This window comes from Piliocolobus tephrosceles, chromosome 15, assembly GCF_002776525.5.
Source record: "Piliocolobus tephrosceles isolate RC106 chromosome 15, ASM277652v3, whole genome shotgun sequence".
Taxonomy (NCBI): Eukaryota; Metazoa; Chordata; class Mammalia; order Primates; family Cercopithecidae; genus Piliocolobus; species Piliocolobus tephrosceles.
Window position 1 is genome coordinate 64,818,597 of NC_045448.1, and position 26,714 is coordinate 64,845,310.

Genomic DNA, 26,714 nt, shown 5'->3' on the forward strand with positions numbered 1-26,714 from the left:
CCAGCTGCACGGAGGCAAACAGTTCCCATTTTGTGTACTCGGCTGACTGCACGTCCAGCCTCAGCCAGCTCAAGACGGCCACATTGTGCGTCTGTGGGAGGGGCTTTACCGAGACGAATGGACTTTTCTGAGGCAGGGCCCAGGAGCTGTAATTCGAGGGGCCTCAGATCTCCCTGCCACCCACCTGCCAGGGCAAGTGAAATTCCACTGAGAAAAAATCAGGCGTATCTATCCTCTTCCAGGAGTTTGTTCCCCTTTTAAGAAACAAATATCCTGCCGGGCGCGGTGGCTCGCGCCTGTAATCCCAGCACTTTGGAAGGCCAAGACGGGCGGATCACGAGCTCAGGAGGTTGAGACCATCCTGGCTAACACGGTGAAACTCTGTCTCTGCTAAAAATACAAAAAATTAGCCGGGCGTGGTGGCGGGCGCCTGTAGTCCCAGCTACTCGGGAGGCTGAGGCCGGAGAATGGCGTGAACCCAGGAGGCGGAACTTTCAATTCTCTACAATGGAGACTGTTTCTTCTCCCTTCTTAGTGATTACAACTGGTACTTACATTTTTTTTTTTCTTTCAAGATCATGAAGCCATGTTGTCTCTATCTTTCCTCTACTTCATCCTTTACTTAGTAGCACCGATAGCACTTTTAACTTATGTCTGGTTAAAAGCCAGACATCCTGGATTCAGATTCTAGCTTGACCACTTATAAGCGCCATGAATGTGGTGAGTTCGCCTTTTTTTCATCTATTTCTTTATCTACATAATAGCGATAACAATGTCACCTACCTCACGGGTTTTTTCTGAGAATAAATAATTATATACAGTCATGTGACAGTCATGCATTGCTTAACAAGATCTGAGAAATGTGTCGTTGGGCAATCATGCGGTTGTGTGAACATCATAGTATGTACTTACACAGACTCAGATGGTGTAGCTTTCTACACACCTAGGATACGTGGCATAGCCTATTCCTGCTAGGCTACAAACTCAGTGCACCTTGTTACGGTACTGAATAGTGAAGGCAAATGTAGCACACTGCTAAGTATTTATATATCTAAACATATGTAAACATAGAAAAAGTACACAGTAAAAATGCAGTATTATACTCTTACAGGACCACAATAGTATATTGACTGAAATATTGTTATACATCACATGACTTTATAAAACAAGTTTGAATAGCGCCTGGCATATAGTAACCATTTAGTACATGCTAGTTATTAATGTTATTATTTTGATTGGATAGGCCTGGTTGAAGATGGCTGCGTGTAAACCAGAATGCAAATCAGCTGGGGCACGTACTACTGGAGGCAGTGTCCCATGAGAAGGGGCCAAGAACCCGCACCCACCAAAATCAAGATGAAAGGCTGAACCTGGAGAGAAAAGGGAGTTGAGCCTGCGGAGGGAGATGGGATGCAGCTGAGAGGGGAGCGCCAGTGGAGAGGTGGTGGGAGCCAAGCCATTAGAGGAAGGATCACACAATGTCCAGAGGTAATGAACACAGAACTTTTCAGTTTGTTTTTAGGTCAGAGTCTCAGATCCTTGTCTACACTCCATGGATTCTTAAAGCAATTGGAACCTCAGGCTGGTCCTGGAGCAGGAGCTGGTCCTTTACTTGGGGCTCTCAGGTTGAGAAGGTTGAGCTCTAGGATTCTCCACTGACCACCTCTCCCTGTCTTTGCTCTCTTCCCATCTTTAAACTCCCATTGAACTGGCATGCTATTCTCAGCATGACATTCAGGCTCTTGACTCCACCCAGTCCTTCTAGTTACATTGGCCATGGTACCTACGTTCTTGTGTTTCCTAGCACTGTCTACCTACCCTCTCTCCACAATACCTATTACACCCTCAACCCAACCCATAACTCCCATTGGTTTTCAGGTGTGCCAGTCTTCTTACAGTTTCCTAACCATGTTGTAGTGGGGAAAATGCTACGTGTTCACTACCTCATTTCACCTTCCTAGGCAGATGAGAAGACATCTCCCAGTTTCTTTTTGCAGCTAGGTTGGGACACTGACCAAATTTTTGACAACTAAAAAGTAAGTGGCAGGATATGGCATTCTGGTTCAGGAAAACTAAGAGGGAGCCTGAGTTCTTCATGCTTATTCTTTTTTGTCCATATGCTAGGATGTGCAAAACTCTAACTCAGTGGGTTGTAAAATGGTAGCAGTCTGGGTCCTGAATTTCTGTTGCAGGAACGCTGACCAATTGGCATAAGATTTTTTTTTAATGAGAAAAAAAGCCACTGAGATTATGGGGTTTTATTCGTTACCTCGGCCTATCCTGTTCTATCCTAACAGCACACATACCATGCTTTTTCTTATTTTGGCATCTCTATAGTTACATTATGTCACTTGGAATGCCTCCCTGCATTCCTACCCTGCAGCAAATTGCTACTATCCTTGGTTTCTCCTCTGTGATCTTATAGCACCATGCTCTGGTTTCTGGTCTGAGTGATTAGATGGATCTTGGCACCAGTAAGGAAAATGAAAAGGAGGAAGAGGTGTACATTTGGCAGAGAAAAAGAACTCTGTATGTGCACAATGTGTTTGAGAATGGGACATCCAGGGATATATGGATCTGAAGCTCAAGAGAGAGACCTGAGCTAGAGGTAGGTAGAGGGTTGAGAGTCATGAGCATATGGGAAGAAGTGGAAAAGATCACAGGGAAAGTATGTGCATTAAGATAAGAGAGTGGAAGATGGAAAGGTGAATCTTAGTGAAACACCATCCTTTAAAGGAAGGCAAAAGAAGCAGAGCCTTTATAAACTTCACAGTGTCCCCCTAAGGACATTCAGGATTGAGCATGAAACCTGGGAAAGCAGGACTAGTTTATTGATCAATATTTGCAAATGTGAAACCTAATTCTGAGGAAAACAGGGAATAGTGCAATCAAAGCTGTTGAGTAGACCCAAAAATGCCTTTGAAGGTGGAATTGCTCACCTTTGTTACTGAGAAAACTCCCGGGCAAAAGTTTAGTTTTGATCATGTTGAAGGTAAATTAAAAGCCGACCTTGGCTTTTATATTCCTGGCTTTCCTCAACCTGAAGTCTTTTGACTTCTATGAACCTAAAGGAATGAGAAAGTTGCAAGGATTTGTAACTGGCTATAGGAATTAATTGTGCTCACTAGCCCATATTTTGTTTTGCTTTTTTCTCCATGTGTTTGCTTTTTGGAAGTAATTCTTAAATTGTCTAAATGGTCACCTTTTGTTGTTGTTGTTCTTTAAATGGTACCTGGACAGCTATGATGGGTCGAGAGAGAATTGCTTTATAGTACAAGGCTATCAGAAGATCACTGAGGTTGCAGTGAGCCAATATTGCTCCACTGCACTCTAGCCTGGGTGACAGTGAGACTGTCGTGAGGAAGTGAATGTGATAATCCAAGAGAGATGACAATGGATTGGAACACAGTGGCAGCAGTGGAGGTAGTGAGAAGTGGTTGGATGCAGGATATATTTTGAAGAGGAAGCCAACAAGATTTGGATGTGAGAAAAGAAAAAAAAGTAAGAGGACTCCAGAAAGACTCTAAAGGTTTTGAATAGAGTCACCATCGACTGAAGGAGTGCAGACTGGGAGTGGAGCTGGCTTCAAAGGAAAGAACAGAAGTCCAAGTTTGGACTTGTTAAGTTTGATACACGAAGCAGGCAGCTGGATAAAGGTCTGGAGTTCGGACAGGCATGGTGGCTCACGCTTGTAATCCCAGCATTTTGGGAGGCTGAGGCGGGCGGAAAACTTGAGGCCAGGAGTTCGAGACCAACCTGGCCAACATGGCGAAACCCTGTCTCTACTAAAAATACAAAAATTAGCTGGGGGTGGTGGCAGTCGCCTGTAATTCCAGCTATTTGGGAGGCTGAGGCAAGAGAATCACTTGAACCTGGGAGGCAGAGGTTGCGGTAAGCCGAGATTGTGGCACTGCACTCCAGTCCGGGCAACGGTGTGAGACTCCTTCTCAAAAAACAAACAAACAAACAAACAAGACAAGAAGTCTGGAGTTCAGGATAGAAGTCTGAGCTGGAGGTGCACATTTGGCAGCTTCTGGTGATATTTAATGCTATGAAACCGGCTGAGATCACCAAGAGGGTGAATAAGGAAGAGAAGGGGTCTGAGGGCTGAGCTCTGGGGCCCTCCAAGATTATAAGGTCAGAGAGAAAAGGCCGGACCAGGGAAGGAGTCTAAGAAGGAATGCCCAGTGAGAAGGAGGAAAATGAAGAAAGGGTTTGTGCTGGAAGCCAATTAAAGAAACTGTTTCAGAGGAAAGTGAGTCATCATTGTGTCAGATGCTACTAACACACACCTCAGATGTGACCTGAAAAGTGAGAAATGGACTTAGAAAAGTGTAGGTCAGGCCAGGCAAGGTGGCTCACACCTGGAATCCCAGCCCTTTGGGAGGCCAAGGTGGGCAGACTGCTTGAGGCTAGGAGTTCAAGCCCAGCCTGGCCAACATGGCAAAACCCCATCTCTACGAAAGCATACAAAAATTAGCTGGACATCTTGACGTGCGCCTGTAATCCCAGCTCCTTGGGAGGCTAAGGCAAGAGAATCACTTGACCCTGGGAGGTGGAGGTGGAAGTGAGCTGAGATTGTACCACTGCACTCCAGCCTGAGCGACAGAGTGAGACTCCATCTCAATAATAACAACAATAACAACAATAACTGAGGTTCTTATAACACTAATATTATTCAACATCTACAGTCTCAGAGATTCTAGGTCCAGATTGCCGGAGTGTCTCTCATTCAGAAGTGCAACTCCCTCTGAAATCAGTTCCTTGTGAAAAAGGGATGGTTTCTCTTTGATACAGAGATATGGATGTTGTCAACTATTGTAATCTCATATAAAATTCCAATGCACTGTGCTGGTTTAATGTAGTTTTTAGTTGGAAAATGAGAAGCCCCAAATGCATTTTTGGTAACCAGCTCTGTTGCAAATGATGCCATTGGATGTAGCATTAAGTAACTTAACTCTTAAAACTTTGGGCATATTCAAGTGCATAGTACATCTGCCCTCAATCTTGGGAGTCTGTTGTAAAATGAAGTCTGCAGGGTATATGATATATCATTCTCCAGTATGTGGTGTATTTGCTGAACATCATGTATCAGAAGCTGAGAGAGAGAGAGAGAAAGAGAGCAGACAATTTAAAAAGCCCAGCCTGCTCTGTGTTGAGGGCACTGCTCCAGAGTGAAATCTGCTTGTGAGCTACCAAACAGCAGTTTTCTCACACTGAAAAAAACTATCCTTGGCCGGGCGCGGTGGCTCAAGCCTGTAATCCCAGCACTTTGGGAGGCCGAGACGGGCGGATCACGAGGTCAGGAGATCGAGACCATCCTGGCTAACACGGTGAAACCCCGTCTCTACTAAAAATACAAAAAACTAGCCGGGCGATGTGGCGGGCGCCTGTAGTCCCAGCTACTCCGGAGGCTGAGGCAGGAGAATGGCGTAAACCCGGGAGGCGGAGCTTGCAGTGAGCTGAGATCCAGCCACAGCACTCCAGCCCCGGCGACATAGCAAGACTCTGTCTCAAAAAAAAAAAAAAAAAAAAAAAAAAAAAAAAAAAAAAAAAAAAACAAAAAAAAAAAAAAAAAAAAAAAAAAAAAAAAAAAAAAAAAAAAAAAACTATCCTTGTAATCTGCAGGTTGAGTGACCTGTTCATGTGTTTATTCATTACTTTAGATTTCCTTTCATCAAGTCAGTGGAAACTTTACACGACCTCTGGCTGATGCTCTGCTGTTCCTAGTGGAATCATTGTCATAACTAGCATTTTGTTTGTGGGTTTGTACCTGAGTGCCCATTTTGGACCACTCATCATGTTAGGGGCTTATATCACATCTTTGCACATCAACTCTATGAGACAATCATTATCATTTTCATTTTAGAGTTGAGGAAACTGAGTCTTGAAGAGGTTAAGTTGCTTCAGGTCATGGCTGGTGAGTAACAGAGCTAGACTCAAAGCCAGGACTGCCTGCTTCCAGAGCTCATGCCCTCTCTATGAAACTTTACCAAAGTGGTGAGAAGAGTCTTCCTTGTGACATCTTAGAGTTCTTCCTACACAACTTCTCACTTGAACTTGGAGGCTCCTATTTCTTGAGCCAGACCATAGGAGAGTTTGAGTTCATTTTAAATGTTCTCATTTGCGATTTGAGGGAACTGAAAATTCTCTGAATTTAGACTTCAGATTCCATTTGTCTAGTGTTCCTGCCTCCTCAGCTCCTGACCTCGTCAGTGGTGGGCCAGTTCATTGGTGGCTGGTGGTTGCTTGTGCCTCTGGACTCCTGTCTTTGTTATGCCTCTGACAAAGAGGGTGACCTGAGGAGGTCACTCAACCAGTTCATGTCTCTCATTCTCCAAATATAATATTAAGAGAGCTTGCCTGGACTAGCTAATTAGGCACTGGACTGCATGTTGGAACTATGAAGCCTATTAATTCAGTCAATTAACATTTACTGAGTGTGTGCATTGTGCAGAACCCTGGGGCAAGTGGAGGCATGGTATTCCTGACCTGTGGATGCACTATTCTATATATTTCCTTTATTTTTGCATCTCTGTGTGACTCCACCCAACCCCTAAGAATACTCTTATCCCCACCTACATGTTTCTTTTTTTTTTTTTTTTGAGACAGAGTTTCGCTCTTGTTGCCCAAGCTGGAGTGCAATGACGCGATCTCAGCTCACCGCAACCTCCCCCTCCCAGGTTCAAGCAATTCTCCTGCCTCAGCCTCCCAAGTAGCTGGGATTACAGGCATGCAACACCACGCCTGGCTAATTTTGTATTTTTAGTAGAGACAGGGTTTCTCCATGTTTGTCAGGCTGGTCTCGAACTCCCAACCTCAGGTGATCCGCCCACCTCAGCCTCCCAAAGTGCTGGGATTACAGGCGTGAACCACAGCACCCGGCCACATGTTTCTTTAATTTCTCTGTGTGCCAGGATTCACTCCTGAGTACTTTATTATCCTGGCCCACTCTGCTTTGCTTGCAGTGAAACAGCATGGTTTCCTCTTGGCCTTCAGGAAATCCTGTTATAATTCAACCAGTTTTGAAAATGACCTCTTTCTGCTCTACTAAGCTGGTAATGTTTCACTGGGTTGGAGTAGGCCAAGGTCATGTACGGTTCTATACTATTAGCTTAGAGGAGCATGCTTTTAAATTTTGATTTCAAACATGTAACCTGAACTAACAGTGGGTCTTCCCACAGTGGGACCGTGATAGTGGCAATAGAAAGTTCCTGTGTTTGGGGCTCTCAGCCAGTGCATCCATGAGCCTGAGATAGAGCATTCCTGTGATTCCCAGGCCTGCTCTTCCTTGGTTCTCTGTGCCAACCCATGAAAAAACTGCATGCTGTGACCAAATTCAGGATTAAGTTTATCCTGTCTACAGCCAGCTCTCCAAAGGTGAAATTTTACCTTATTCCATTGAATCCATTTTCTTGTATTTTTATTTTGGGATCTTTTAGTAACAAGGCAGCTTCCCAGGATTCTGTTGTGAGCAGTTCTGGAGTCAATGGGTTCGATGGGTATTTTTACGTGTGTGTACATTTGCTTCTATTTGTACGTGTGTGTGTGTGTGTGTGTGTGTGTGTGTGTGTGTCTGTGACCTACCAGAGGAAAGAGCCTCCATTTGCCTGGAAGCCTGGGATGTTTAATCTCTACTATTTGGGTTGCATTAATTAAGTGGAATGGATGTTTCAAATACTTAGTTATCTTAGAGATACAAAGGGAAGGTCTTCGAAGAATCTGTACCATAGTGAAAGATACGTAAATAGTGTGTGCTGAGAAGAATGAGCAGCCCTGTGGGCCAGGAGCGAAACTACTGAAAAGAATTAGTGAAGGATTCATCAGCTTTCTAGGAAAAGGGCAGCGTGGGTCTTTATGCTTCACTTTGTCAAGTTTGAGTCATGCCCATTTCATAAAGTATTTGGCCTGTGCTAAGTGTTGTTCAAAATGTGATATCCTTGTTTGATATCACAAAGTGACATGAAATGGCAGATTAAAGGGAAGAAAACTACCATTTTAGAAGAACAACAGCAATTGAACACTTGAATGTACAAAAAAAATGAGATTATTATTCATCTCTGGAAACCAAGTTTCATCAGAAATAAGAAAACGGAATACAATTTGAGACAAGTTCTTGGCTGTTGGGCTTCTTTCAAGATTCCTTGACTATCAGAGCTCTATAGGGGATCCAAATGCAGCCTGAAGGGTTTTGTCTTCTCTCTTAAATTAATTCACCTGACGGCCAGGCCAGTGGCTCACGCCTGTAATCCCAGCACTTTGGGAGGCCAAGGTGGGCGGATCACCTGAGGTCAGGAGTTTGAGACCAGCCTGGCCAACATGGTGAGACCCTTTCTCTACTAAAAATACAAGTTAGCCAGGCGTGGTGGCGCACTTGTGATCCCAGCTACTCAGGAGGCTGAGGCAGGAGAATCGCTTGAACCTGGGAGGTGGAGGTTGCAGTGAGCCGAGATTGTGCCACTGCACTCCAGCCTGGGCGACAGACCAAGACCCTGTCTAAAAAAAAAAAAAAAAAAAAAAATTTCGTGGTGGCTCATGCCTGTAATCCCAGCACTTTGGGAGGCCAAGGCAGGTGGATCACCGGAGGTCATGAGTTCTGAACCAGCCTGGCCAACATAGTGAGACCCCATCTCCACTAAAAATACAAAAGTTAGCCAGGCATGGTGGTGGGCACCTGTAATCCCAGCTACTCAGGAGGCTGAGGCAGGAGAATCACTTGAACCTGAGAGGTGGGGGTTGCAGTGGCCAAGATTGTGGCACTGCGCTCCAGCCTGGGTGACAGAGCAAGACTCTGTCTCAAAAAAAAAAAAAAAAAAAAAAATTCACCTGAACATGTAGGTTTGAAAGATCAAAGCCAGAGAGGGTTATATAGGCCAGGGATCTATTCGCGTTTTCTGAGAGTGGGATCACTTTTTTTTTTTTTTTTTGAGATGGATTCTTGTTCTGTCACCCAGGCTGGAGTGCAGTGGCACCATCTCGGCTCACTGAAACCTCTGCCTCTTGGGTTCAAGTAATTCTCCTGCCTCAGCCTACCAAGTAGCTGGGACTACAGGCGCATGCCACCACACCCTGCTAATTTTTTGTATTTTTAGTAGAGACAGGGTTTCACTGTGTTAGCCAGGATGGTCTCAATCTTCTGACCTGGTGGTCTGCCTGCCTCGGCCTCCCAAAGTGCTGGGATTACAGGTGGGAGCCACACTGCCCAGCCTGGGATCACATTTTAAAAACAGCTTTTCATGGTGATGACTAACATTACGGAAAGTACGCTATCACAAACAATAATCCTAAACCAAGTTGTTGGATGAGGTTCATTAGCTTTACTTTCTTGACTGTGATTATCTGAGATGCAGTTGGCTTTAAGAATGGCCACTACTGGAAGTCATCCTGCACAGCAAGATGTTCTTTAGGTTTCCTTTAGAAACATCGTGGCTCCCTACCTTTTATTTCTGGCATTAACTTTCAAGGCGCTTTTACTCCTCTAGGAGTGCAGCCAAGCTGACCTTCTTGACCCTGAATCCTGTTATTTATGGAATCAGTGATTCTATTCATTATTAATTCACAGTATGTCTGGCTTCACACTAATTTTAGATCTCTTTCCTCTTGTTACCAGGGAAGACAACAAATGGCCTGGTTTGCCTTTTAGGAGACAATAAACCAAAAGTACTCAGATATGACCTTTTAAGATTTGTGCTAATCTCAAAAACTTGAGATCTTTCTTGGCAACATAGTGAAGAAGTCCATGATTGTTTTCTAAGATTATCACTCAATTGAATATATTTTAAAACTCCCCAGAATCAGAAAAAAATACCACTACAAGTATATTAAATTTTGAGTCAAAAATGCTTCTTAGGACAAAGGTGCTGCCATTTCCAGGTGGCACCTTCAGAATTTCTTTCAATTTAGCATTACTAACATTTGCTGCTTTGATTGAAGCAAGTTGAAGATACGGTAAAGCAACTCAATGTAAATAAATACAAATGCTGTTAAATGTTAATTTTTTGAAGTTGTTAGCTTTGTGCTCTTTGATTTAAAGGAAGGTTATGATTTCAAACCTGGATGAAATATCCTATGTGAAGCCATGTTTTCCCCACATACACGTGCAAATATTGGGCCCTATAATTTTTTTTTTTTTTTTCTCAAGATGGAGTCTTGCTCTGTCACCCAGGCTTGAGTGCAATGACATCATCTCGGCTCACTTCAACCTCCGCCTCCTGAGTTCAATCAATTCTCCTGCCTTAGCCTCCTGAGTAGCTGGGATTACAGGTGCCCGCCACCAAACCCAGCTAATTTTTGTATTTTTAGTAGAGGCAGGGTTTCACCATGTTGGCCAGGCTGGTCTCAAATCCCTGATATCGTGATCCACCCGCCTCAGCCTCTGAAAGTGTTGGGATTACAGGCATGAGCCACCACGCCCAGCCTGGGACCTATAATTTAACCCCTGTACTATATTAAAGCAAATAATTAAGGATGTATGCAAATATTTATTTACAAGTTGATACTGGCAAAAATGGGAAGTAAACTAAATGTTCAACTTTAGGAGAATAGTTAAATAAATAATGGCACATGCATACAATAAAATTCTAGCTACTTGAAAAGATGTTGTAGAGAAATATTCAATAACATGATAAGATGACAATATGTACTGACTAAAAAATGCAGTTTACAAAATAGTATAGGTAGCATTCGTTTTTAACCCTTTTTGGATCATATACCTCTTCGAGAATCTGAATAAAAATGTACATTTACCTTGGGCTTCTTAGCTCCCCATCTTCTCTTTCCTCTGGTTATTATTTCAGCTTTAGATAGGAGCACATTACTACTATTTTACCTGTTGACCTTTTCCAAGCTTTGCTCTTGGCAGTTTACCTATAAAACTTGAGTTTCTCCCTCGTCTGCAATTGAGGTTAGGTAAATCATGAAACACTGAACTTGAAACGTTCCCCTAAATTTTATGTAAACAAAAAGGCTTCATGCATAACTTGTGTAAGATTACATCCACTGTTCATTCAGATACTTCTAATGTTCTTATTGTTCATTTTTGATGGTCATTCATTCATTCTCACAGGTAAAACACTCCACACAGAGCCTGGCATGTAGTAAACAAACACGTAAATGTTAGCTAGCTATTATTTTCACTCACATGCATTGATTTATCCATTTACATCTTTATTGGACCGCCACCTTGAGCCTAGCTAGCCAGTATAAGAAAGATACAGTTCTGCTCTCCTATAGCTTTCTTATGTTTATTGGGGAAAGCAGACATCAATCAACCACTAGAGAAAAAAAAAAAGGATAGTGCTACGAAGTCAAGATGGAATGCACTGGAAGAGCATATACTGGGACACCCAGCCTCTTCTGAGGTGTCAGGGAAGCTGAGACCCTAAGGGTGAATTAAAATTACATTGTAAGTTAAGAGTGGAGTGTCTGGGGAGGGAACAGCATTCCAAGCCGAGGAAACAACATGTGAGGAGAGCCCTAAGTCAACATTTGACCTGGATTCCTATAGGTTTTCATAATTTAGAAAAGTTATACTCTTAGTCATTGGCAGTCAAGAGAATTGAAAGTGTAAGTCCTCCAACATGGACTTAATTCTGTTTTCAAAGTTTGTCTTCCTTAACTCTGTTTAGAAACTGGAAGATTGGATGTCCATTACAATTGTGGCGAGCTTCCCAACAGCTCCAAGGGAATACTGTTGGATGTATGGTGGGAAGTAAGCCAGCAAGGTTTCAACTGCAGGTCTCAAATGCGAACACCTGGCTCTGAGTCCTAAATTGCCCTGGAAATTTTAACAATGTTATCTCAAAATTGTGTTTGAAAAAAATAAAAGCAAACATGGTTCTCCTTGCCCCCATTGTGTGTACAGATGATCTGACTTGCTTCCTTTGAAGCCTGTTTGAACTTACAAATAGACGCAAGCTCACCAGGAATTACAGGTATGGTAGATAGCTTTGTAGGTGCATGTGATTGCAATGGACCCTCTTATCAAGTTTCAGTTATATCAAATTTTACAACAGCCTGGAGTCTATGAAACCAGACTTTCTGGAAGCAAAAGTTCAGCGAAAGTTCAGAGGCAATGGATGTGGCAGAACCACTTTGCAAACATGAAAGATCGAAAGAAAAATTATTTCCCTGTATTTAAGCATTACTAGCCTTTCAAAAATACTTTGCATTGTTCTCCCTCTTCCTACATAACATTATGTAAGATAATATTGCAAACCAAGCTCAGACAGATGCTGAATTATTCATAAGAACGGGCTAGTGATGTGGATTGGAGAAAAGAGATAACAAAGTAAGAAATAATGTCATTGAGACTGTAGAGTAAAAGGACATAAGCACATGTGAGTGAACAATGTTTCTAGAGATTTTTACCCCCAGGAGAGTTGTGTGCTGTTACTTGATTTATGTAGATTTTTACTTGAGAATGGAATCAACACCTGGAGAATTAACTATACTGTATTATTTAACGTTTTATTTATAACTTTTCAGCAATTTTTATAATCAGCGTTATCCAGTCAGAGATGTCTTCTGATTCAGGATCCCAGGCTCTGACAGCCATGTTTTTTTTTAAGAGAGATGATTTATAGTACCTCTCCAAATTGTTTGACAATTTGGAATCTTCCGGTCCTTGCCTATTCACTATTGTAATTTTACAGCAGACTACGTCAGCAACAGCAATTAGAAGACTTAGAAGCTCTATTCTAGCGCTCTTTCCAAAAGAAGTATCTAAAGGCTCTGTTTCTAAGGACTTTATTGTTCTGGGGTTTTTTTTTTGTGGGGGGGGGGGTGTGCATGGCCAAGATAGTATTTAAATTTTGGCTATGAGCCAACAGGAATCTCTGTGGCTATCACTGGGATTGGGGTACAGGAAAGCCACAACTCTTAACAGGGATCTTTCTCTTTTAGAAAGTTGTTCCATGGTAGATATGTGCTTCTTAAGCCTTCCTGATGAACCACATCTAATAAGTTCTCTGAATTTTCAAGTACAAAAATCTAATTTCCTTATCATTGAGCAAACCGTATTTAAATTAAATGATAGCTTAAAAATTAAAATGTAGATAATTCTTTTTTGTTTGAGAGAGAAAATCTTTTGTGAATCTTAAATAAATGTTTTTCCAGTGTCTAGTCATTAATTTTCTTAGGAATGATTTTCAACCAGGATGCTGTATTTCAATTAAAACAAACTGGGCTAAATGCAGTTAGGTATCCTGGAACAGAAAAAGGACATTAGCAGAAAAACTAGTGATATCCAAAGTCTGTAGTTCAGTTATTAGAAATGCACCAGTGTTAATTTCTTAGTTTTTACAAATGTACCAAGGTTAAGTAAGATGTTAATATTAAGAGAAACTGAGTGAAGGGTTTGCAGGAACTATCTGTACAAATTATTTTATAATTTTTCTATAAATTTGAAATTATTCCAAAGTAAAAATTCATTAAAATGTAAAGCAAATTGGGACATAGATTTCAGGCACCAGAATTGAACTAGCTATTACAGTTGATCATTAAGTTTAGTGCCAATCTTAGAAATCAAGATAATGAGGGGTGTGAGTAGTTTGTATGGTTCTTGTTAAGAAAAAATAATAGATTCATTACCTTCACTTGAAGTTATAAAATTTTGCAGATTAAAATTTTAGAAGAAATTTACTACGTAGAGGCTTATATAAGAAATCATGAGTAACTTAAAGGATGATGTGTTCAATTACTATTTAATTTAAAAAATGATTTTTAAAAAACCTTTTAAGTTCGGGCTACATGTGCAAGATGTGCAGGTTTGTTACATAGGTAAACTTGTGTCATGGGAGTTGGTTGTACAGGTTATTTCATCACCCAGGTATTAAGCCTAGGACCCATTAGTTATTTTTCCTGATCCTCTCCCTCCTTCTACCCCCTACCCTCTACTAGGTCCCAGTGTGTGTTATTCTCCTGTATGTGTCTGTGTATTCTCATCATTTAGCTCCCAATTATAAGTGAGAACATGTGGTGTTACTAGTTTTCTGTTCCTGCGTTAGTTTGCTAAAGATAATAGCCACCAGTTCCATCCATGTCCCTGCCAAGGATATGATCTCATTCTTTTTTATGGCTGCATAGTATTCCGTGGTGTATATGTACCACATTTTCTTTATCCAGTCTATCACTGATGGGCATTTAGGTTGATTTCATATCTTTGCTATTGTGAATAGTGCTGCAGTGAACATATGTGTGCATGTGTCTTTATAATATATAATAGACAATAGAACAATTTAATATACCTTTGAGTATATACTCAGTAATGGGATTGCTAGGTTAAATAGTATTTCTGTCCTTAGTTCCTTATTCTCCACAACCTCACCAGTATCTGTTATCTTTTGACTTTTTAGGAATAGCAATTCTAACTGGTGCGAGGTGGTATCTCATTGTGATTTTGATTTGCATTTCTCTAATGATCAGTGATGTTGAGCTTTTTAAAATATGCTTGTTGGCTGCATGTATATCTTTTTGAGAAGGGTCTGTTCACGTCCTTTGCCCACTTTTTAATGAGGTTATTTTTTTCTTGTAAATTTAAGTTCCTTATAGATGCTGGATATTAGACCTTTGTCAGATACATAGTTTGCAAAAATGTTCTCCCATTCTGTAGGCTGTCTGTTTACTCTGTTGATAGTTTCTTTTGCTGTGCAGAAGCTCGGTGGTTTAATTAGATCCTATTTGTCAATTTTTGCTTTTGTTGCAATTGCTTTTGGCACCTTCATCATGAAATCTTTGCTCATGCCTATGTCCTGAATGGTATTGCCTAGGTTGTCTTCCAGTGTTTTTATAGTTTTAGGTTTTACATTTAAGTCTTTAATCCATCTTGAGTTAATTTTTGTATATGATGTAAGAAAGGGGTCCAGTTTCAATTTTCTGCATATGGCTAGCCTGTTATCCCAGCAGCATTTATTGAATGGGGAATCCTTTCCCCATTGCTTTTTTTGGGGGGGGGGTCAAGTTTATTGAAAATCAGATAGTTGTAGTTGTGTGGTCATATTTCTGGGTTCTGTATTCCATTCTGTTAGTCTATGTGTCTGTTCTTCTGCCAGTACCATGCTGTTTTGGTTACGGTAGCCCTGTAGTAGTTTGAAGTGGGTAGTGTGATGGCTCCAGTTTTGTTCTTTTTGCTTAGAATTGCCTTGGCTGTTCAGGCTCTTTTTTTTGCTCTATATGAATTTTAAAACAGTTTTTTCTACAGTTTAGAACAGTTTTAAAAAACAGTTCTGTGAAGAATGTCAGTGGAAACATTGAATCTATAAATTGCTTTGGGCAGTATGGCCCTTTTAATGATACTGATTCTTCCTATCCATGAGCATGGAATGTTTTTCCATTTATTTGTGTCATCTCTAATTTCTTTGAGCAGTGGTTTGTAATTCTCCTTGTGGAGATCTTTCAATTCCCTTGTTAGCTGTTCCTAGGTATTTTATTCTTTTTGTAGCAATTGTGAATGAGAGTTTGTTTGTGATTTGGCTCTTGGCTTGACTGTTGTTGGTATGTGGGAATGCTAGCAGTTTTTGCACTTTGATTTTGTATCCTGAGACTTTGCTGAAGTTGCTTATCAGCTTAAGAAGCTTTTGGGTTGAGAGGATGGGGTTTTCTAGATCTAGGATCATGTTGTCTGCAAACAAGGATAGTTTCACTTCCTGTCTTCTTATTTGAATGCCTTTTTATTTCTTTCTTTTTGATCGCTCTGACCAGAACTTCCAATACTATGTTGAATAAGAGTGGTGAGAGAGGGCATTCTTATCTTGTGCCAGTTTTCAAGGAGGAAGCCTTCTGCCTTTTGCCCTTTGAGTGTGATGTTGGCTGTGTGTTTGTTATATATGGCTCTTATTATTTTGAGATATATTCCTTCCATACCTAGTTTATTGAGAGTTTTTAATATGAAGGGATGTTGCATTTTATTAAAAACCTTTCTGCATCTATTGAGATAATCATGTGGTTTTTGTCTTTAGTTCTATTTATGTGATGAATCACATTTGTTGATGTGCATATGTTGAACCAACCTTGCCACCCAAGGATGAAGCCTACTGGATCGTAGTGGATAAGCTTTGAAAACAAATGATGGGCCAGGAGCGGTGTCTCATGCCTGTAATCCCAGCACTTTGGGAGACTGAGATGGGCGGATCATGAGGTCAGGAGATCGAGACCATCCTGGCTAACACGGTGAAACCCCGTTTCTACTAAAAATACAAAAAAATTAGCCGGGCATGGTGACGGGTACCTGTAGTCCCAGCTACTCCGAAGGCTGAGGCAGGAGAATGGTATGAACCTGAAAGGCGGAGCTTGCAGTGAGCCAAGATTGTGCCACTGCACTCCAGCCTGGGTGACAGAGCAAGACTCCTCAAAAAAAAAAAAAAAAAAAAAAAAAGAGACGTTAAATAGATTTTTAAAAAATTAATCTTCAAGATGTCAAGTACCTAACTTTAAAAAAACTCACCCGTTATTTTGGCAGAGGGGTTTGGGAGAACTAAGGCAATATGCCCTAGGTGTATTGCTTTTCAGTTATCTTAGCTGAGAAGTTAGAAATAGAGAAAGTTAGGATTATTGTTTGGAGAACCTAAATGAATGAAACTAATATATCCTTCAGGCTGTGTCTCTTAACTAAAGGCGTCACAGCGTAATCAGGGAGGGGTCATAAACTTAGTGTTGATTCAAGGGATACCGATAAGCTTTAGGATGGGCAATAAAACTGACAAAGATGTATTCATTTAGGAAACTTACAGGTGGTGGGTTATCCCTCTTCTACCCCAAGATAGGCTTCATGAGTCCTATTAAAAGAACTTTATTTATTTTTATCCCAAAATGAATTTTTGAATCTGCTTAAATAATCGAAACAATCTAATGACTGTGAGTTCTGCACCAATTTGTATGTAACAGGTGATTTTGGCTGAGACGTTTTGTAACTACTGCCAGTCAACTACCCAGACCATGAACAAACAAACAAACAAATAAGCACTTTAGTGTGTTCCTGTAGAATCAGGACTAAACTTACAACCTGCAAAGGCTCAGTGATTCCTCTGTGGTGGAGAATGCTAGCTGTCTGCCAGAATCAGTGCTCCCATTTCCCAGGCTCCTTTGGAGTTTGGGAGCAATTGATTTGGGCAACTTTCAGCCTATTTACTTAAGAGTCATCTCTGGCCCTGGACTGTCCTCTTTCCCTTTCTGTGTGGCTGGAATAGAGCAGCCCTGGGAAATGCATATTGAAGATAGCAAGAGGCACTGTCAGCACCAGCTCTCAAAGGACTATGTGACTCAGAGCTGTCTGCCAACCCTTAGCCAGTCATCTAAAACCAAAATATGACAGAGGCTACCTTCTGTATTCTCTGAGTTAGTGGGTCTTCCATCATAGCTACTTAGCCCACCTTGTCTAATGTACCCTCAAAAAACAGGGATTCTGGCAAATTGTGCTGGGGAGTATGACTTGCACCTATGATCTCCCATCTTTGACCCTAAATCTCTGCTTTAGGACTCACAAAGTCTGGTGTGTCTTTGGGCACGTGCCTAAGCCTGCAGCACAGATTCCAACTAACCCAGCCACCTGTGTGGAGGCAAAGTCCATCTCACTCCCCAAGTCAGGGCTGAACAGGGCAGGGAGGAGAATGGTTGGCCTCCCCTTGTGAGAGGACCTTGCTGGTTTTGCTACTATATGGAAAAATGAAGCACAGGGTGGACAAGAAAAATTTGAACTAGATAGGCTGGAGCCTGTTCCTCCTATTACGAGACGTGTAATCCAACATACATAAGAGTGGGGCTTAGTCAGTGTTAAGCTCTGGCCAACTGGATCAGCCCTTCCTCCCTTGAGGAGCAACAGCAAGTAGTTAGGGAGAAAACATGGAGATTCTCTCTCCATCATTCTCCAGAAGGGAGGACACAGAAGTTATATAGAAAAGACCTGGTGTAGGGAAGTGTATATTGATTAGGGTGGGAGATGGGGTAGAGAAAATGTTCCCCTTACTCAAACAAGTCAGCTATCAAATGTGCTCTCCGAGTTGATATGTTGAATAAGCCTAATTGGTGGCATCCACATCAATATTAGAGAATGTTTGCCAAATATGAGAATTTTGGTTTCACTGTTTGGTAATCCTGGCCTTTTTGGGACACACCCTCTGGGAGAGGACACAGAAGTATTGAATAATAGAGGCAAAGGTGATGAATCCCCAGGAAACGGAATCTCAGTCACACCCTGTTCTTTCCCATGTCCTGTGACAGGTTCCTGGGTGACTCACAGGCAAGCCCACCCTAACATTTGTGGGGTTTGAGAGAAAAGTATCAACAGAGTTATTCAAATGTTTTGAATCAAGCTAACAAATTATAAAATAAGTGCTATTCTTTGAGCCATGAATTGAAATATTTTAAAAAGCAAGAAAATTGCCTCTAAACACTACTGCAAAGCTATCTTTAATGCAATAGTCTATTCCATTCATGCTACCTGAGGAAAGGTTGGGCAAGTTTTCTTCTCTTGTGTTTTAGTCACTCAAACCCATACAACCTCTGCAGCAGTGTCCATCTCTGAAGTCCACAGCAGCAAGACCCACATCTCTGATGGCATTTGGATGTGAGGCAAGAGATGTGGGGAACATTTCCCTGAAGCCTGAACAGAGGTCAGGAGATCTGATGTTTAGGGTCAGGGTCTCAGTTGCAAGAGCTGAGGGACAAAGCTGTCCATGTGTTCTTTAACATTATGTCTTTTTTGTGTTTGTGACATGTGGAGCCCTCCAAAGCATGGTCCCCTCTTGCCTGGGCCTAAGGGCAGTATGTCTTGCACATTCTTCTTGGACGCTTTTTACTTGGAAGATTTCTTGTAGTTGTGAATGGAGCCACTCCTGCTCTGCTGTCTGAGACTGTATCTGCTGCTCTGAGAGTGAACTTTCTTCCTAAGGATTCTTTCATTAGCATCCTGAATGGAGGGCGTTGTCTTTTCCAGTTCCTGATAGCCCTCTTTCTGGGGAACCTGGGACAACAGCTCCACAGTTAGCTCAGGGGCTATTTGGGCAGCATTATCCTTTGTATTATCTGGAAGCATCCTTCCACACCAACAGTCAGCCAGAGCACCCAGGCAGAATCTAGGCATCCAAATTCTCAACCACTTCCCCAACTTCCCTCAGTCCCACAGACTTCTTTTTCATTCTTTTCCTTCAGGACTGACTGAATCCTCCAGCAAATACACAGGGCTCCTGCTCTCCGCCCCAGTAGCCAAACACCTAAACTGGGCCTGCAGATTACCATGGCCCCTTCCCCGTCCCCCATTGCCACAGTTTATGCTCAACTACATTTTCTCCCAATAATCAGACAACAGGCACAATTGCTTCATAAAGCTGTTGCAAATTCCCTAATGATAAACTCACATCAGCACCAGGGAAGATGCTTGTCTTTCTATTCCCAATGGCTGGAGGGCATCCATCTAACCCTCCCAATGGTTATGGCAAATACTAAATGCTCCCCAGTGGGGCTATGTCCTGACGGGTCTATTTAAGTTGAAAAAAAAAAAAACCAGTAAGTTAAAAATGCGTTTAATGCACTGAACTTACTAAACATCATAGCTTAGCCTATCCTACACTAAAAGTGCTCAGAACACTTACATTAGCCTATAGTTGGGCAAAATCATTTAACATAAAGCCTGTTTTATAATAGTGCTGAGTATCTTGTGAAATTTATTCAATACTGTACTGAAAATGAAAAACAGAATGGCTGTATGTGTACTCAAAGTATGATTTCTACTGAATGCATATGGCCTTTTCACCATCCTAACCACCAAAAAGAGGAAATTCCTGTAAGTTGGGGACTGTTTATAATTTACACAGATGTTTAAAAGAATGGGAGACACTAACATAGGCTCTGCTTTACATCATTTAAAATCGGGATTTCCTCTTGTCAAAAGGTTATTTCTACCTACTCTAGATTTGGGCAAGTGCATTTACAGAGGATTTATGGGATTTATAGCCCGAAATATACACCATGACTATTCAGGTTTTTTTTGTTTATGAACTCAAAGGCTAATCTGCAGAAGATCTGCAGATACCGAGACAAAGACGACACTGTCCTTAACCACGACTCTGGTGAAATGCAGTAGAACATGCTCATAAGGGAAACCCATCATCCTAGAGCCTAAATGTAATATTTAATATCACTGGACTGGGGGTTTATCCTTGAGTATGTTGAGAAGAAAACTGATGTTCAATTTTGAGGGGAAAATAGAAGAATTATCTCGAAAACTGGTGAGTAGGATGACTCCTTTTTGGGGTGGGGTTGATTGTACTTCAATTTTCTCCTGAGAAGTCCATACATATGTAATTAATTAGGATAGTTCAGCAAGGATTGAGATCCAATTAGAATACTACATTCCAATTTTGACCATCTCCTGGTTCATTTGTTTATGTATTTTGCTTTTAAAATAATAATTAAGCAAAATAATAATTCAACTTGATATGCTCCAGGCACTATAGTAGGCTCTTTCCCAATGTAATAGCTTACTTATTCCTTGCCAAAAAACTTCTGTAAGATGGATTTAACTGTGTTCATTTGACAGGTGATAGAGCTAAAGGTAGAAGAGGGTAGTCACCTACCAAAAATCTCACAAGTAACAAATCTCAAAGCCGGAATTTGAGCTTGCAACTCTATGGTCCCAGAACCTTTTGCACTAACTCATACTGCCTTCTACAGTATTTGCAAATACACAGGTGCCCAGTCTAAACAACTCATGCTAAGGGAGTTCAGGGCTGGGGTGATGGACAGAAGTTTCACTGCAAAGGTGAAACTAGGAGGTGAGGGCTAGTCCTGATATTAGGTAATACAGATGCATTTGAATACAGGAAAATATTTGCTTCTCTGAAAGTCTAGCCTGGGTAGAAACTGTCCCAGACTGTGTCAGAATGCCAGGTCCTATGGCGTGTTGGTTTCATGTTCATGGGTAAAGTTAGGCTGGATTTTTGTTTTTAATTCAGGAATCCAAAAAACATCTTTCTTTTTTTTTTTCTGTTTAGGTTTATATTTGCTTGTAGGGCAAAATACTGGAATGAATGTGATGCAGCAGAGAAAGAATAGCAGCTTTAATATAAACCTACTCTTTCCTCCCTGCAAGGCCAAAAGTTTCAGCAGAACACTCCAGTGCTCTAATTCCATTCGGTTACAGCTGCTCACCATTCAGAAGCCAAAACTCAAGAGACAAGAGTTGGTGGGAGCAAAAGCAAGTTTATCCGGAGGGCCAGCAAATTGAGAAAAGGGTAGACTAGTGTCCTAAAGCACCATCCTAAGTCAGTACAAATTTTAGTCTCTTTTTAAGTTAAGCACAGGGGAAAAGGAGGGGGTCAGAATCAAGAGGTAACCAGTGATCACAGACATCTGCGTGTCAGTGAGGGTCTGAGAAGGGTGGGAATTTCTTTGTTCTTGGTCAGATCACAATGCTTCTATAAACAAGTTATAGAACACAGTCAACTATGTTTAACAAAACATGGTTGTTTACATACTTCTCCTTTAATCCCAGAGTTAGTTTGAAAAACTACATGATTGCTGTTTTTGTGTATTATCTCAGTGTTCTAAAATTATCCTAGCCTACATACAGGAATGGGTAGAGGCCCCTTCAACAAAAATGAAGTTAGTTATTTTAGTTCTTTGACTGTTTCATTGTTATACATTTGCTTTGGGCACACAGCCTTGGTCCCCCTCCATCCCCTATTTCAACTCTCCTAGGGTTCTCCATATAACAAAACACCTTGTGAGTTTTATGTCAACAGGGAAAATATTAGAGAATAGTATATGTTCCACAAGTTTTGGCAACATGAACCTTTGTGAGCAGGACATTAGCATTTCCTTTTCCATCATTATTGAACTAATTTTGTGGTGCAAAATAGAGGGGATGATGATGTTACCTTGGGGACAAGAAGTGGAACTGTGAAGCAAGTTCCTCAGGGCCTCCACAGACCTGCCTAACTCTCCACACAGGGCTCTGCATTCTTGGAAAGGATCAGAACTTTCACTGAGGTTTTTTTTTTTTTTATGTTTCCTTATATCATCTCCTGGTTTTATATTTATTCCATGTTTCTTTGTATCACATGAATTAATCTTATTGTAGAGAGAGGAGGCGCAGTGTAACCATTAAAAACAGGGACCATTGTGGATGACAGTGTGGTGATTCCTCCAAGACCTAGAGGCAGAAATACCATTTGACCCAGAAATTCCATTACTGGGTACATACCTAAAAGAATATAAATCATTCTATTCTAGTATAAAGATACATGCATGCCTATGTTTCTTGTAGCACTACTCACAATAGCAATGACATGGAGTCAACCTAAATGCCCATCAATGATAGATTGGATAAAGAAAATGTGGTACGTATACACCATGGAATACTATGCAGCCATAAAAAGGAAGGAGATCATGTCCTTTGCAGGGACATGGATGGAGCTGGAAGCTGTTATCCTCAGCAAACTAATGCAGGAACAGAAAACCAAATACTGTATGTTCTCACTTGTAAGTGTGAGTTGAATAATGGGAACACATGGACACAGGGAGGGGAACAACAGACACTGGGCCCTGCCAGAGAGTAGGGGGATTGAAGGAGGGAGAGCATCAGGAAGAATAGCTAATGCATGCTGGGCTTAATACCTAGGTAATTAGATGATCTGTGCAACAAACCACCATAGCACATGTTTACTTATGTAACAAACCTGCACATCCTGCACATGTGCCCCTGAACTTAAAATAAAAGCTGGAAATAAGAAAAAAACAAAAACAAAAACAAAAACACAGGGATTATGGCGGCAACTGGATCATTTCTGTCACTTTCTAGTTGTATGACCTTGGGTAAGCTACTCACTTTCTCTGTAAATAGACTATAAAATGGGGAGGTAATTCCTCCCATCCAGGTTTGCTAAGAGGCTTAAATGTAAAACTGTATGACAGCCCTTAGCAAAATGCTTACTACATTGTAAATGCTCAAAAAGCGGTAGTGATTATTGTTATTGGTTTGTGTCTTTCATGTTTCTAGTTTCTTGGTGAGAGAGTCATGACTATTTTTTTTCTTTGACAGCAGGATTGATGACAATGTCTGTGTCTACACCAGTGTTTCCTAATTTCCGATACAGGCCATGGAAGGAAAATGTTCTTGCCTTCGGTTTTCCCCTCCCTGCCCTGTTTCTGAGTGGTCTTTCCCTGCTCCCACCTCATCTCTTCTTCCACTCCTTACCCTCCATCTCCAGATTCAGGGTAGAGAATGTAGGCATGCTGTTACCAGTGTTCAGCATAATTTTAATGGAAAAATGCTATTCTTCATAATCCCACAATACTAAGCTGCTTCTGTTAACAAAAAACTATTTATTGTACAGACCAAAGAAACTCTGGTGACTGAATTTTCTCTATTTTTTTTCCAATCAGTCATGCAATATACACTTAATACAACTCTGAGACTCCTTGATAACAAACTAGCAAAAATGAGGATAAAACACTTTGCAGACTAAAAGTTCCATTTAAATCCTTGTTTTTGACCCAAGCAAATACAGGGGTAGGAATGCTGAATGTTCAAAAGAGTTGTCTCGATCCCCAAGAGAAGTGGCCTGGAAGGGAGGGAGAGGTCATCGTCAATGAGGTATCATTGGCAGTCATGCTGACATGGTCTCAATCATTTGCTGATCCCCTTGCAAGGGTGGCTCCACTCGGGGCACCGCTCAGGGTCTGGGCCAGCTCACCGCCACTCTCTATTCCTGCTGTGGCTGTCTGCACAGCCATGCCATCAGCCCAGCAGTTCCTCTTGCCTTCGCAGAAAATTCATGCTTTCCTGGCACTTAGAAGTGGTAGTAGATCTGGAAAAGGAAACCAAAGTGAGGTAGAGAGGGTAGAGCCCAGTGTGGGAGTCACTGCATGAATAAGTCTGGGTTCAAGTCTGGGCTCTAATGCGTCCTGGCTGGGAGCCTCTGAGTAAATAATTTAGCTTCTTGAGCCCGATTATCTGTAAAACAGTGCTTTCTTTATTCATTGTTAGATATTGAGTGAGTACTTACTGTATGCCAGCACTGTTCTAGGTGCCCACTGGTGCTAGGGATGGGGGTGAGGGGCTATGGGTATAAAGAGTCCAGTTTTAAAATAAGTCAGAGAAGAATTCACTGAGAAGGTGACATCTGAGCAAACACTTGAATGAAGTGAGGGTCTCTGGGGGAAGAACGTTCTGCAAGAGGTAGCTAGTGCAAAGGCCCCACGGTAGGAAGGAGCCTGATGTGCTAGAAGCCCAGCGAGGGGGCCAGTGTGGCTAGAGCAGTTGAGAGAAGCAAACAATAGCAGAGATGGGCCAGCTCCCCAGCCGAGATGTATGAAGCCACATAGTTCTGGGAAGGATTGGGCTTTCACATTGAGATAGGATGGAAAGTCATTGGAGGGTTGTGACCAAGGACTTACGTTTTGCAAAGGTCACTCTGGTTACTGTGTTGAGAATAGACCATAGGGAGGCCTACCCGGGAAGCATGGAAACGGGTTAGGAGGCTATTGTCTCTGCGTGACAGGTGGTGGAGTGGACTAGGGTGTAGCTGTGGAGGTGGTGAGAAAAGGCTGAATTCTGGAGATAGCTTAAAGGAAGAATGAATAGCGTTTCTGATGGAGTGGATGTGGGTGTGAGAGAAAGAAAATAGGAGAAATCAGAGGTTTTTGGCCTGAGCAGTTGGAAGAATTGTGTAGCTATTAACTGAGATGGGAAAGCCGGGGGAGGAAGGGATGGGAGCTAGATGCAGAACATGATGATAATAATAATTTTGCCCTGCCTCCCTCACAAGACTAAATGTGATGATTTATGTGTAATTTACCCCGCAAATATGCTCTGTGGTATTCAAAGGGCCCTCTCCTTCCTGTGCAGAAGTGGTCTATTCTCTGGACATACTCCTCTTTCTCACTCCTCAGGTGGTGCCAGTTGATGGGGGAGAATGTTCCTGACATGTGGACCTGAATCTGGCAGGTATCATCTGAGCTACGTTTAGGTGGATATTTTGGGATAGATCCTCACAACTGTGACTCAAGTATGACTTAACAGTTAATGTCTTTATTTCTCCCTAACAGAATATTGTTTCTAATTTTTCTTTTATATAGCAACTGATGTTGCCATGCAGATCCCTTGGTTGCTATGAGATGGTAACATCACTCTGCCCCGTGATTGGCCAGTGTCTCCTCAGCTGCGGTGCCTCCCAGGCTGTGTGGTTCTCATGTGGGCCACTGACACAGAGCTGTTACTATGGTGAACTTTACAATTTCCTTTGATTGGTGGATTTCAGAAATAGGCCATCAGTGGAATTCATTATATTCAGCTAAGTAAAAATGAAAAATACCGTAACTTTCCCCTCATCACCAACATGAAGGAAATGTGACCCTTCATGACATAATAAATCGCTATTAGGTAACTTAGGATCCTTCAGGGGACTGAAGCGAGATGATCTTCCTATGCCAAATTTGGGTGGGAAATATTTTTCCTGTTGCTTTGAGTTGGTTCTTCAGAGTTAAGAGCAATGGGCCAACCAGAGCTGGAACTTCAGCGTTGGGAGGAGGTGTGGGATGGGGCATGCACTGAAATGTAAACTCTATTGTCTCTGGAGTGATGGGTGATGCTGGGGGCCTGAGTGTGGAGGGCAGTTTTACATCTCAGGACAATGTTTTCTCAGATGCTCTTCCAGAAAGGAAAGCCAGGAATACTCCTGGCTGGAGGCGGCATGCCTGGGGTCAGAGTCAAAGTAGGGTTTGTGCTGTCTGAATCCTTTCTCCCACTCCCCCAGCCTCGCTCAGCTTCTCCTAGATGGATTGGTGAACCCTGGCCAATTATGCTTCTGCTCATCTCTACTCTCGGCAAATAGGAAAAGAGAGTGAAGGACTGAGTTTTAACTCTTCTAATTTTGTAGCCTGACTCTCTATAAGAAAAAGTGGGAGAAAGACCGATGAAACCGAGAGAAGACGTGAATTATTTTAAGTGCATCAGATCTACCTTTCTAACAAGTCTTGTTTGGAGTGATGGGGGTGTGGGTGAGGGGAGGGGAAGGCCCAGGCTAAGGAGAGGGAGAGAGTCAGGGAACCACAAAAACAAAGCAGGTAACAGATTAGAGCGCTAGGGCTAGTGTTCAACACCCAGAGCGCATCAGTTTTAAAACCTCTTTGCTCTATGTGACAAAGCTGTTTTTAGTAATAATCGCAACATGAAATGAAAATAATGATGGCCAGAAATGTTCTTTTGTGAAATTTTGTGTCATTTCAATAAAAACTAAAAATACAATAAATACTACAATCCAAAAAATGAAATAAAGCTATAGTATAATATTTTAATTTCACTAGTGTATTTTTTTGAATAAAGGGATGAAAACGTATACCTATATATTGGTCTTTCACAGTCATGAATAGTGATTTTTTGATTTCTGTTTTTGTGATTAACTTCTGCACATTTGTCAATGACTTTGTCAAAGTTATTTTTCTTCCCATATCATGAAGTTTCTATCTATCTTTGATCAGAGAATATTTTTTATTAATTTTAATTTTGAAAGCTTTCTTTCACATGAAGGAACAGATTAAATAAATAAGAAAAAGCCTTAAACATAAGGATACATTTGGCAGAAATACATAAAATCCCTTTTCACAATAAATTCCAGAAAATTTAAACACAATAAAAAAAACTCCAGGCAGTCACATAGAATGACAGAATTGAAGTAACTCAAGTTCTATTTGTCTTTACAATCACTGAGCTATCATTGTTT

General features: G+C 41.5%; 1 long non-coding RNA gene across 1 annotated transcript; it reads left to right on the top strand.

Moving 5' to 3' along the window:
• The first annotated feature begins 369 nt into the window (after positions 1 to 369).
• LOC116418454 lies at positions 370 to 25,981 on the top strand. The gene is made up of 3 exons (XR_004228484.1): positions 370 to 720; positions 1,244 to 1,488; positions 25,072 to 25,981. It is a non-coding gene; the product is annotated as an uncharacterized LOC116418454 (long non-coding RNA).
• Positions 25,982 to 26,714: the final 733 nt, after the last annotated feature.